The following is a 14,566-nucleotide window of genomic DNA, read 5'->3' as shown; positions in this document are numbered from 1 at the left end:
AGGAGGTTACAGTGCATTAATTGGAGAATGTTTAGAAGGAAAACCAAATTATATATAGAGCGTTACATGCAAGAATCTACAAACACCGAGCACACCAAAAAGACAAACATAAGCAGTACCATTGAGGTTGCCCGTCTCCTCCAATGCACTCACATACCCATGAAAAATTAACCCTGATGCAGTTAATGTCCGCGCAGTGCAACCCGGCCGCGATCACCCACTGCAGCACCGCGGCGATCACCGCAACTGCTCTGTCGCGACCACCATCCACAGCGCTCGCCAATACCCAGGGCAGCCGCCGGGCCTGCCCCGTGACCACCAGTAAAGCCTGATGCAAAAAACGGGGAGATAAACACTCACAACGAGCACCGGAGGTGATCTACCGGCGCGCAAAGCCCCCCTGTCACCACGCCGCCTTTCACTTCATGTTGTTCGCCGTGGAGACTGCGAGCAGTTTGCAGACTTTTTTCCACAGTTGAAACCGCTCGGATCAGATCAGAAAATCACGGCAACGTGAGCTTACCTAGCTCTTGAACGGTTAGCAAAAAAAATTACCTTGATGCCAAGGCAAGTTTACAACGTGCCGTGCCGGCTTCTAAATGTACATCGCGTTCAGAGAACTATTTATTCCTTCTTTACGAGATAGAGCAAATTTATTTATTTACATATTCTTTCAAAAAAGATATAGCTACTTTGGAAATAAGAAGGGATTTAATATCCTCGGCCTACTGATTATGATGGTCAAAATTTACCTGCACTTTTTTTTTGCGGGTCAGACTTTTTTATATACAGCCAAAACTCATCCATACTTACTACTCTGGTAGAATTAAATTCCAGCTCCATTCACTTCTAGAGATAGGGCATCGAATCATCTTTGAATTGATCTGTATTTTATTCAGAAATTTATTCAAATGTCTTGCATTGCTTTTAAACATGGGGAATAAAACCAGTCCGACTCTATTATTCAATTTTACATGTCTTTGTCAATTGTAATACTACATCATTTTGCCATGGTTGTAAACCTATTTTATTATACTTTTGTGGTGCGGCCGATTACTCTGATGTCGCGTAATAATACTCTCTAATCATATGTGTCTCACCTTTGAACTAGTCAGACATTTTTTTTCACGAGCCTTGGTTCCATTAAAAAATAACAAACTCCCTAATTCAACTGCTGACAACTCTTTTTTTTTATTACAAACTAGCCCCATGTTCAGGTACACCCTAAACCATACTCGATAATTAACTAACATCCATGAGGGGGCATCGATTTTGATGTGTAGATAACTCCATCCTACACAATTCGTTGTTCCGCCTCGTACTCATCTGCATAACAGAATATAAAATGTGTCAGATATATTTCATCATACGATGGAGACCTACAATAACAGAACTGACCTATTGTACATCTTGGCACTGCGATATCGCCTGACAGTCGACGTAAATGGCCAAAAACCAGGTGTTCGTGCACAAGTGAACAACCGTTCAAATGCAGTGTGTCGTCCTTGTTGATTTTGTATATACTAGCAAACATCTCCCATTCTCCGGCGAGGATGTATTTCGATCCACGCTGTAGAACATCAAACTCGTACCATTCATATGTTGGCTCTATCTACAATTTCAACTCACTTCTCCAAAATCGAGTCAACCTTTCTCCTAGAGTGCAAGGTATCACCTATCCATTTGTACAAAACATTACAAAAAATCACAGTCGGTGTAAAATCAGAGTCGGTGTAAAACTTACCATCATGCATCTGAATTGTCTCGGTACTCTGATCGAAAATTCGGAGAACGGAAGACCACGAGCACATATTTGTATCGGGTATTTACATAGTCTGCACACTCTCTCCTGCCGAGGAACAGCCATTATGAATGAATCATATATGCTATGATTGCAATATTATATATATGCAGATCGCTCTGAGACAAAGTAAACAAATCACGAGATTTCGGACATGCAAAACAAACCAAAATGAAGGAGGCCTTCCATTCTTGCAACAAATCCGGTGTACTCAGTCTCATATGATTATTAATAGATCTATTAATAATACCAACAATTTTGGAATGAAGCTTTTATCCTACTACAAAGTCAGGAATGCCTCCTGATCCCGATTTTTGCTCCCTTTTACCTCGTCTAACCATGCAACCTTACTAACAAAAAAAAAACACACAGTAATTTTACGGGGCTACTTCTCTCTTCTGGTGTAGGCCGTAATATTACTTCACTTATAATCAAATCTTACCACAAACAGCCGCCGGATATAAAGCACTAGACCAATTCTAAGGGAAGGTAAAATTACCTCACAAGTATTTTATTCTTACGCCGCGTGGAGGCTGGTTCGACCCAATGCGTGAGTTGGCTGGGGTGAAGAATAAGAATTCTTCACCCTGGGTGATGAATAGACAATCCCTATATATAGTGTTACTATTCATCACCCAGGGTGCAGAATAAGTTATTCTTCACCCGAGATAATCTTACGATCATTTCATAATTAAATTACGTTTGGAATTCAAATAGTTACCTTTCTATTGATTCACTACGTAAAATTTGACATAAGAAAATTAAAATATAGGTCATAAGACAAGAAAATTTGTAGTTTATGTGTATTTTAGACTATGTTTTTACGTTTGTAATTTTACATAACATAAAATATTTTTGACGGTGATTATATATTTTCTTACGGTCTCTTTTTGCGTCGGAAATAAGACAAAACTTACGGAACGTAAAATTACGGTGCATTGATGGTAAAATAGAGGGGGGGTGAAGAATAACCATTCCTCACCCAGGGTGACGAATAGCGCGACCCTATATATATATAGTCATATTATTTCTTATGCTAAAGTAACAATTCATTCACAATTTCAAGTATGAATCAGAAACTTCATTGAAAACTAACAAACTATAATCTCACTCATTGGAGCAATTGCAATTTATCATAACATCGGAAAGAGTCAACATAAGAGCTTTTCAGCAAGTCCACATACTCAACTATCATTTAGTCTTTCACAATTGCTAACACTCACGCAATACTTATGGGTATGGAGTTTTAATCGGACACAGAGAAAGATAGGGGCGTATAGTTTTGCCTCCCAACCTTTTACCTCAAGGGTAATGTCAACAATAATAGTTCATGAAAACTCACATCCAATTAGTTATATATATCAGGATCTTTCCAACACACAGTGATTGCCAAAGGATAAAATGTAAAAAGGAAAGGTGAAGTTCACCATGACTCTTGTATAAAGTATAAGACAAGAATAAAAGATAGGCCCTTCGCAAAGGGAAGCAGAGGTTGTCATGTGTTTTTATAGTTGGATGCACGAAATCTTAATGCAAAAGAACGTCACTTTATATTGCCACTTGTGATATCTCTACTCCTATAAAAACCTGAGTTGGTGATGATGGTGTGCCTGCCATCTTCCACCAACAACCGTCGGATCTAGATCTGACGCATGCAAAGCAAACCGTTGCAGTTTTGTAAAAAGATGCCCACACTTGTTTTCATATTTACAAACAACTCCTTGTCGCTTACAATCAGCCTTATCTCTTTCCCACCACATCTAGAAGGCCATGGAACAATCTGGTGTGATGGCCACTGCCGGCGCCGTCCACCCCCAATCTTGGTGTTCCGTGCAATGCACGGGCATCTTACTAGTCTATATACTTATACTTACTCCTATAAAAATGCGATTTGGGGATGATGGTGTGCCTGCCATCCATCGTTTTCGACCGTCCGATCTGCATCCGACGCATAGAAGACAACCCCACTTCATATTTGCAAAGAACCCCCGTTCTCTTTGTTCATCTCCATCTAGTCTCACCTTATGCAATCGGCCAAGCAATAGATCCTTCTGGAAAAAACTGGAACCAAAGTGGCAGCGGCCGCTCTTCATGCCACCGGCGTTGTCCGATCCCAACTCCTATCTGCCGCAGCAGGCTCGCCGCCACACCCACCTCCACCTCCCCTCCTCCCCATCGTCTCCTCCTGCCCCTACCCCATCTCCTATGGCGCCAAAATCGACAAGTACGTCTGAGGGAGTCCTGGATTAGGGGGTCTCCGGACAGGCGGACTATATCCTTTGGCCGAACTGTTGGACTATGAAGATACAAGATTGAAGACTTTGTCCCGTGTCTGGATGGGAATTTCCTTGGCATAGAAGGCAAGCTTGGCAATACGGATATGTAGATCTCCTCCCTTGTAACCGACTCTGTGTAACCCTAGCTCCTCTGGTGTCTATATAAACCGGAGGGTTTAGTCCATAGGACAACAGACAATCATACCATAGGCTAGCTTCTAGGGTTTAGCCTCTATGATCTCGTGGTAGATCAACTCTTGTAATACTCATATCATCAAGAACAATCAAGCAGGACGTAGGGTATTACCTCCATCAAGAGGGCCTGAACTTGGGTAAACATCGTGTCCCCTGCCTCCTGTTACCATCCGCCTTAGACGCATAGTTCGGGACCCCCTACCCGAGATCCGCCGGTTTTGACACCGACATTGGTGCTTTCATTGAGAGTTCCATTGTGCCGTCACCATAAGGCTCGATGGCCCCTTTGATCATCGGTAACAATGCGGTCCAGGGTGAGGTTTTCCTCCCCGGATAGATCTTCGTATTCGGCGGCTTCGCACTGCAGGCCAATTCGCTTGGCCATCTGGAGCAGATCGAGAGCTACGCCACTGGCCATCAGGTCAGGTTCAGAAACTTAAACTACACTGCCGACATCCGCGGAGACTTGATCTTCGACGGATTCGATCCCATGTCAGGTGCGCTGCATAATCACGACGAGCATGACGTAACTCTGCCGTCGGACAGTGTTCAGGAGATCGCATCTCCAACTACTCTGGCCTTCAATCTGGAGCAAATTGCGCCATCCAAGGATGGAGGGGTAGACCCCGCCATGGAAGCCGCACTCTCAGTGGCGATGTAGCCGGATACTGACTTCACCCCTTACGAGAGCCGTGTCGCCGAACCATTGGATTCGTCTCCGGCCACGGACTCCGAGCCGCCTGCATCCGTGCCTATCGAATCCGACTGGGCGCCGATCATGGAGTTCACCTCCACGGATATCTTTCAGCACTCGCCTTTCGGCGATGTGCTAATTCATTAAGGTTTCTCTCCTTGTCAGGAGAACCTTGGCTGAACTATGTCCGGCTAGAATGGGATGCGGACGACGAAGAAATTCGCTGCCCACCCACCACCCACTTAGTAGCCACTGTTGACGATTTAACCGACATGCTCGACTTCGACTCCGAAGACATCAACGGTATGGACGATGATGCAGGAGACGAACAGGAACCACTGCCCACAGGGCGCTAGACCGCCACCTCATCATATGATATATACATGGTGGACACCCCCAAAGAAGGCAATGGCGACGAGACAACGGAGGATGACCCCTCCAAGAAGCAACCCAAGCGCCGACGTCAGTGGCGCCGCTCTAAGTCCCGCCACAGCAAAAGTAGTGATACCGACACAAGAGACAATAACACTCCAGATAGTGCCGAAGACAACCACAATCCCCTCCAGCACGATGTAGAGCGGGAGGGTGAACAAGCTAGCCCTCCAGAGCAGGCAGCAGATGGAGAATCGGAGGAGGACAATTACATGCCTCTCTCCGAAGACGAGGTGAGCCTCGACGACGAAGAATTCATCGTGCCTGAGGATCCCGTCGAGCAGGAGCGCTTCAAGTGCCGGCTTATGGCCACATCAAATAGCCTGAAGAAAAAGCAACAACAGCTTCAAACTGATCAAGACTTGCTAGCAGACAGATGGACCGAAGTCCTTGCGGCCGAGGAATACGAACTCGAGCGCCCCTCCAAGAGTTACCCAAAACGCAGGTTGCTACCTCACCTCGAGGAGGAATCATTGAAACCTCCATCACCAGTGTACGATGCGGCTGACCGGCCACCGCGTGGCCGAGCCAGAGAGGCGTTTCAGCCTGAAGTTCATCCTGCACCCCGCCGCCACCCAATCAAAAATACCAAGGCCTGGGGCAACACACGGGACCTGCGAGACGTATTGGACAGCAGGGCAAAACATGCAAGGTCAATATACGGGTCACGGGGGCGCGCGCCAATGCGGGACGATGACCGTCGCGCCGGATACACTAAAGCTAAATCCGTCTGGGCCGAATATAGTAGACAAGTCTCACATGAACTGCGTCGTGATATAGCCTGACACAGAGGTGCCGCACACACCCTATGCTTCACTGATGAAGTTATGGATCACGAATTCCCGGAGGGTTTTAAACTCGTAAATATCGAATTGTATGATGGTACAACCGATCCCGCTGTATGGATTGAGGATTTCCTCCTTCACATCCACATGGCTCGCGGTGATGATCTACATGCCATCAAGTACCTCCCACTAAAACTCAAAGGACCAGCTCGGCATTGGCTGAATAGCTTGCCAGCAGACTCCGTTGGCAGTTGGGAGGATCTGGAAGACGCATACCTTGACAAATTCTAGGGCACTTATGTGCGACCACCGGATGCTGATGACTTGAGCCATATAACTTAGCAGCCAGGGGAATCGGCCAGGCAATTCTGGACACGGTTCCTAACTAAGAAAAACCAAATTGTCGACTGTCCGGATGCAGAGGCCTTAGCGGCATTCAAGCATAACATCCGTGACGAGTGGCTTGCCCGACACCTCGGCCAGGAGAAGCCGAAGTCTATGGCAGCCCTCACGACACTCATGACCCGCTTTTGCGCGGGCGAGGATAGCTGGCTGGCTCGCAGCAACAACACATCCAGGAATCCGGGCACTCCGGATACCAAGGATGCCAACGGCAAACCACGACGCAACAAACACAAGCGCCGCAAATATGGTGAAAACGCCAAAAATACGGCAGTTAATGCCGGGTTCAGGGTCTCAAAGTCCGTTCAGCGGAAAGGGCCGCCCAAAAATACAAATCCGAGTCCATCCAGTCTGGACCGCATACTCGCTTGCCAATGCCAAATTCATGGCACCCCAGAAACGCCAGCCACCCATACCAACAGAGAATGCTGGGTCTTCAAACAAGCCGGCAAGGCAGACGCCAAAAACGAAGAGGGATCTCAAAGCGACGATAGCGACAAAGAGCCCAGATCGCCGAACACAGGAGGGCAAAAGAAATCCCCCCCATATTCAATCGGTGAATGTGGTAAATACAACCCAAATTGCCCACTTGGACCAGATATGCACCCTTAGGGACGGCGGCTCAACGGAACTCGCCGTCCCACAATATAAGCTAGGGCCGGTCACCTTCAACCGCACGGATCATCCGGTTAACGTCAATAGGGGCAATCCAGCTGCACTAATCCTCGACCCAATAGTAGACGGGTTCCACCTCACTCGAGTCCTTATGGACGGAGGTAGCAGTTTAAATCTACTTTACCAGGATACAGTGTGCAAGATGGGCATCGATCATTCAGCGATCAAGCCCACTAAAGCCACTTTTAGAGGCATCATACCAGGTATGGAGGTCACCTGTACAGGCTCCATTGCCCTCGAGGTAATCTTCGGATCACAAGAAAATTACCGTATCGAAGAGTTAATCTTTGAAATCTCCCCTTTCCGCATTGACTATCAAGCACTGCTCGGGCGAACCGCGTTCGCTCGATTCAACGCGGTGCCACATTATGCCTACCGTAAGCTCAAAATGCCCGGTCCACGCGACGTCATCACGGTTCATGGCAAGGCCAAACCTTCCTTCGGCACCAACAAATACATCACTGCCTTAGCAGCAGGAACACCGAGCAGCACCTTGCAGCCGAACCTCGAGTCGACACCCAGGCTCCCGGACACCGTCAAGGGGCTCCGAACTACTTCGCGGAAGGATACCCCGGCTCGTCCAGGGCTCAATTAAACACTCCGATGAAGGCCATGACAGGCCGAACTCAGCGGTTCAACTGCCCTCCGGCATGCAAACATTTCTTATATGTCCTTCGCAGGTTCACCTTGCACCGACCAGGACGGACTCCACAGAGGCAGCTCGAACGCGTCTGGGGATCCTTAGACATTCCCCGCAGCGAACGTCCGGTTAAAATACGGATTCGCACTCAACCTCTTCCCCCTAGTCACAGCAGGTTCTGCTATCACAACTCCTTTTTTTTATCACATTACTTGTACCCATATGCATAGACGTATTATTCAAATACAACATGTGGATTTATATGACGTTTACCTGCTGATTTTTTCTTATCAAAACCATTTCGTCAAGTAGCATCCGTACACAATGGTATGTCTTAAATATGCCAGGGGCTTCGTTTTCCCCGTAACACGGCAATAAAAGTCCGAACACCGTCATGGAAGTTTGGCACCCCGAACTTATAGCATTATATGCATCAGCTCCGAGTCATGTCTTGGGTCAATAGTTGGGTTTGCCCAGCTCCCATGTTTTGGTACCTTACGTTCCACTATATCGGCTAAGGTAGCACTGGGAGAACTACTGCGATTGTGTCCTGGTTCTTCCGGATGAGCACCTCAGTAGAGAAAGCCGAAAAATGACTATCATGATACAGTGAGAGCTGGTCAGCTGTTCGAGCGGTCACAAAATCTTTAAGGATTTCTCCCGCATAATGCCATAACCAATGCAGCGTGCGATGGATCGGCTTTTTCTCCGATCAGGCGCTTATAGAGCCCCTAGTACGGTCTTCCGAACACAAGGGGCTGCGCCAATCATACTAAAGCTCCTATAGCTAAGTGAGAGTGATAAAGCCCTATAGTCTGATTGCCTGGTTCGTTGTGCTGAGCACCTCCTTCGGAGGACCCAAAACGGTATAAAGAGTGCTCAGGTTTATCCTGAACACCCCCGTACTCCTTACGTGGGGGCAGAAGCCGACGACTGGCCAACTCTCAGCCTTAACATACAAACGGCCGCACAGGAGGGTAAACTTTTATATAACAGGCGACATATCAACGACCTCGTTCAAACATTACAACGAACAACATGATCGGCATTCATGGAAATATAATGTCCTTGGTACATAGCTCCGCTGCAAGGTAGGATCCTTTCAGGACACTCTTGTAATACAATTCGGGCTTGCGGTTCTCCTTCCCCTCCGGCGGTCCCTCGGTCACTAGCCTTTCGGCATCCATCTCCCCCCAGTGCACCTTTGCGAGGGCGAAGGCCATTCAAGCTCCTTCTATACAGACCGACCGCTTGATGACGTCAAGTCGAGGGCAAGCGCCTACAAGCTGCCTCAGAGCCCGAAGTAGCTGCTTGGAATCGGCTCGGCAGGCCATAGCCAGATAACCACATCTTTCATGGCTAGTTCCGCCGCCTTATGCAATTCGATTAGCTGTTTTAGTTGATCGGCAAAAGGCACCGGATAATTCGGTGCCAAATATTGCGACCAAAAGAGCTTATCGGTGGTGTTCCTTCCTTCGGCTCGGTAGAAGTGAGCGGCATATGATATACTGTGAGACAGCTCGGCAAATACACCTGAGAAGTCCGAATTCACAATCAGAAACATAGTTTTCCCTTAAAATACTTGCTTTACATGGGAAAAGCTTTACCCGCCACGATCTTCCTCGCCTCTTGGATCCCCTGCAGGGTGCTTTGGGTTTCCCCCCGGGCGTCGCTCGTGGCTTGACGCGCCTTGGTGAGTTTAGACTCTTTCTCCGTTAAACTCTGCTCCAAGGCCTCGCATTTACTTACGGCCTCTTGCAGCTCCTGCTCAGCTTTAATAACTCTGGCTTCGTGTTTCTCACGAAGAGTCCGCTCCGTGGCCGCCTTTTTCTCGGCCTCGGCAACGGCCCTTTTGAGGGCCTCGACTTCGGTCATAACCCCTAGCACAAATTATGCAGCTTATTTCATACTGAACATTTATTTCACAATAAATGCGCGCAACGCTTGTGCATACCTTGTTTATCCCTCAATTGCATTTTTAATTGGCCAATTTCTTCTATGGCCCGCTCCAGACTTTGATTCAGCCCGGAGATCTCCGCAGTACGAGAGGTAGCAGTCGCTACAGGTATCTGCTTGGAATAGAAGAGAAATCAATATCACTCAATGAGTCTTCCTGTGATCATCAATGCGATCCCCTGTCCGGTTCCTTCTTTCACCAAACAGGGTATCAGGGGCTACTATCTATACTATGACACTCTTCGGTAAACTTATAAAATATACCTCAAAGCCTCTTATAAGGCTGATACAGGCTTTGTTCAGTCCACTCTTGGTTGACTGAATCTTCTCAATCACCGCACCCATAAGGGGACGGTGTTCGTCAACAATGGAGGCGTCTCGTAATGCCACCAACAAAGCATCCGACACCTCTGGATGGACAGAGGTCGCCGGCGGAATAGGCACGCCCCCTCCAGCCGAAGGAGGCTGCCTTCTTGATTCTGGAGCTGTATAAACCTCTGGAATCGCATCCGGTGAGGAGCCGAACTCAGGATCGCCCCCGCCGTCAGACCCTATGGGAATCTTTTCCCCCACGTGTCCGGCCCCTGCGGTTTGACCTCCAGGCGCCGCCTTCACGGTTTCTTCCTTTCCTCCTTGGCCGGGGTCCTTCTAGGACGAAGCCTCGGTGTTATGCACCTGTTTAGAGGAAGGGGCCTTTTGAGGCGTCCCACTCTCCATAGCATTCGAGCTCAGCAGGTCCTCTGATGAGGATTGTTTGGTACCGGACCTCACCGGACTACCAAAAAATATGGCTTAAGGTTAAAATACTAAGCAACGATGAGTCCAGACGCTTAAACGTACTCAGATTTTATATACTTACGAGTTGACCAGGGGTTGGGCCCAGGGATCCCATGCCAGGCCGCCGTCGGCGGCGGCAGTGGACTCCTCCGGAAGAGAAGCCCTTCCCCTTCTGGGTAGTTCGGCCTCCAAGGGTGTGGAGCCCGTCCTCTTCCTCCTTCCCCCTGCAGGGGATTCATCTTCCTCCTCCTTTTTATCCTCTTCGGAGGCGGAACGGGAATCAGAGCCTTCGGGTATTGTGTCTGAAGTGCCGCGACGACGAAGGCCGCCCCGGGTCTTTTTGGCCTCCTTTTTGGCCGTCTTCTTCGGCACCTTGTAGGGCGCTGGGACCAGCATCTTCGTCAGAAGTTGAATGGCCGGGTCTTCGGGCAACGGGGACGGACAATGGATCCGCTCCGCCTTCTTCGTCCAGCTCTGGGGGAGTTGAATAAACATGCGTTAAGCGCTTCCTTTGGGTCATGCGGATAGAAAAGTTTGATAAACTCACCGAACTTGCAGGGCGGGACAATTGGTACCCGCGGTCTTCGGCGGACTCCGGCCATGATTTGCTGGACTTGAAAAGCACCTTCCAAATGTCCTCGTGCGAGGAGCCGAAGAACCTTCACAAAGTTTGGTGCTTGGCCGGATCGAAATCCCATAGATTGCAAGTCTGGTGTTGACAAGGCAGTATCCGGCGGACTAACATCACCTGGACTACGTTGACAAGTTCAATGTTCTTATCTCCCATATCTTTAACGCGCGTCTGAAGCACCGACTGTTTCTTGGACGAGGACCAGTCCAGGCCTTTCTTGACTCAGGATGTAAGCCGCAGAGGGGCGCCGGATCGAAACTCGAGAGAGGCGGCCCATTCCTTGCCGCATGCTCAGTGATGTAAAACCACTGCTGTTGCCACTCCTTGATAGAATCACTAAAGGTTCCCATTGGCCATACGACGTTGGGCATCTTGCTCACCATAGCGCCCCCGCACTCAGCGTGCTCGCCACCCACCACCTTGGGCTTCACATTAAAAACCTTCAGCCATAAACTGAAGTGCGGGGAAATACGGAGAAAAGCCTCACACACGACAATGAATGCCGATATGTTGATGAAGGAGTTAGGGGACAGATCGTGAAGATCGATCCCATAATAATACATGAGGCCACAGACGAACGGGTGGAGGGGAAACCCTAGCCCGCGGACAAAGTGAGGGAGGAATACAACCCTCTCGCGGGGTTCCGGAGTAGGGACAATCTGTCCCGCTTTCAGGAGACGGTGGCTGATTTTCTTGACCAGATACCCGGCCTCCCGAAGCTTTTTGATATCCTTCTCTCGGACGGTAGAGGCCATCCATTTGCCTCCTGCTCCGGATCCGGACATCTTTGGAAGACCTTTTGTGGGTAGAGAAGGTGAACGCTTGGGCGCTGGAGCCTGAGCGGAATGGAATGAATTGGGAAGAAGGTGTGGGTGAAAAGAATGAATCCTAATCCCTTTATAAGGGCGGAAGAGGCGATGCGCCTCCCCACTCGCCTGGTAAAACCTCTTATTCCCCAAGCGCCGTAATTGATGGCGCGGTTGGGTTACCCGCATCCGTATTGATGAGAATCCCGTGATAAGGGGACATGATCTCTGCTTCGACAAGACATGCTGAGGAAACCACCTCGCGATGTGTGCAGTGGCTGGTTGAGAAAAACGGTTCAAATAATGACCGGGTGGTGGCGTGATGTCATGCTGTCAAATGTATCAGCAAATTAGATCTATGGAAATATTATTCTCTCTACGGTGGTATGTGGAACTTGTTTTGCAGAGCCGGACGCTATCCTTGTGTTCAAAATCTTCTGTGGAGGAGGAACCCGCCTTGCAATGCCGAAGACAAAACTGCGCGCCGGACTCATCGTCATTGAAGCCTGGTTCAGGGGCTACTGAGGAAGTCCTGGATTAGGGGGTCTCCGGACAGCCGGACTATATCCTTTGGTCGGACTGTTGGACTATGAAGATACAAGATTGAAGACTTCGTCCCGTGTCCGGATGGGACTTTCCTTGGCGTAGGCAATCTTGGCAATACGGATATGTAGATCTCCTCCCTTGTAACCGACTCTGTGTAACCCTAGCCCCTCCGGTGTCTATATAAACCGAAGGGTTTAGTCCATAGGACAATAGACAATCATACCATAGGCTAGCTTCTAGGGTTTAGCCTCTATGATCTCGTGGTAGATCAACTCTTGTAATACTCATATCATCAATAACAATCAAGCAGGACGTAGGGTATTACCTCCATCAAGAGGGCCCGAACCTGGGTAAACATCCACTACTAGGAAAAGGCCTACTAATGGCGCACTGGTTTTGCCTACTAATGGCGCATTACCAGTGCGCCATTAGTAGCACGCCATTAGTAGCACGCCACTAGTATATCTTACTAATGGCGCACCACAGGTGCGCCATTAGTATCTGGTATACTAATGGCGCACGAACTAGTGCGCCATTAGTATGTAACAACATGCGCCATTAGTGTGCCTCCCGAGGGGCCATACGTAAGCATGGCTTTGTAATACTAATGGCGCATTCTCTGTTGATGCGCCATTAGTATCCTTTGGCATACTAATGGCGCACCTGGTGCTGATGCGCCATTAGTATGAATATTTGGTTTTTTTCCTTTTCTGATTTTTGCGCAGGTTACAAAATATATTATTAGATAGAATATAAAATATATTATTAGACAGAATATAGACAGCAGCACATAGCAACATCAGATTCATCAAATACAATAGAAGATTAGTCTCCGAATACAATTCATCATATTAGTCTCCGAATTCAAAAGACCGAACAAAGATAAAACATTACAAGTCTCAAGACCGCGAGTATCGAGTTTGTCGGAAGTAATACTAATCCTAACAAGTCCTACTAATCATCATCATACAACTTCTACTCGTTATTCATAACAAGTCATACGATCATCATCTTGATAGTCTTCGAACCAACCCTACTTAATTGTTCTTAGCACATGATCATCAGTATTAGGCAGGACCTAAATACCCTATTTAAGCTAAAATAGCATAAAACAATATAGACCCTGACTCTCCATTATGGAGAATGGAGAACATCCTGTCTCCAATTCTTGCGCTTCGCTTCCTTTTGCTTCCAAGCAGCTCCTTACGACTGTCCATACATTTTTTCCATCCTTTGATTTTCATGTCTCCACTTCTTTTAGAAATCTCATATGGACAGTTGAGATTCGTAGGACGACCTGGCTGTATGTTCAAAACATTAACACTACCTTTCAGATACATCATATGAGGCACACAATTCTCTGGGATTATCTGTTGAAAAACATAGTAATAACTTCATAGTTAGCAATGATGTACTAGTTTTAGAAGTATGCAAAAGATGCACGGATGTCGTACTAGTAAAAATCTTACCAGGGTATCTCCATGGTAGTTACCGTAGTTGAACACATGCACTAGTGGCACGTATTTACCATAATGTTGAGGAGTTTGTTTGTGGATAGTGTAATTCTCAATGTCAGTACAAAATCCGACCAGATGACTTTTCTCCTTATAATTTGTCAATTCGGAGCCATCGGTGTAGTGGGTTTTGTCTACCATCTCCCGCACATTCTTTGAACAATAAAAATAAGTTGTCAATGGAAATAAGCTGTCAACTATTTTGAAATAAACAATATAAATTAGCTAATAACTATGTTTGAGAAACTCACATAGCGGTAGAACTGGAGGCGTATCAACAAGGACCTAAATGTCCATATTGTCTTGGTTGATGTCAGGATTACCAAGATCCATGGTGATAAGCATACCCTCATCAAAACCATACATCTTGCAAAATGCTTCCCAATTTTTGCAACCAAAATGGGTTACGCTCTCAGAATTATATAGATTTACTTCA

The sequence above is a fragment of the Triticum urartu genome, chromosome 3A, assembly GCF_056163025.1.
Source record: "Triticum urartu cultivar PI428250 chromosome 3A, HENAU_Tu73, whole genome shotgun sequence".
Classification (NCBI taxonomy): Eukaryota; Viridiplantae; Streptophyta; class Magnoliopsida; order Poales; family Poaceae; genus Triticum; species Triticum urartu.
The sequence above is the reverse complement of the archived record's forward strand: the minus strand, read 5'-3'. Positions refer to the sequence as shown.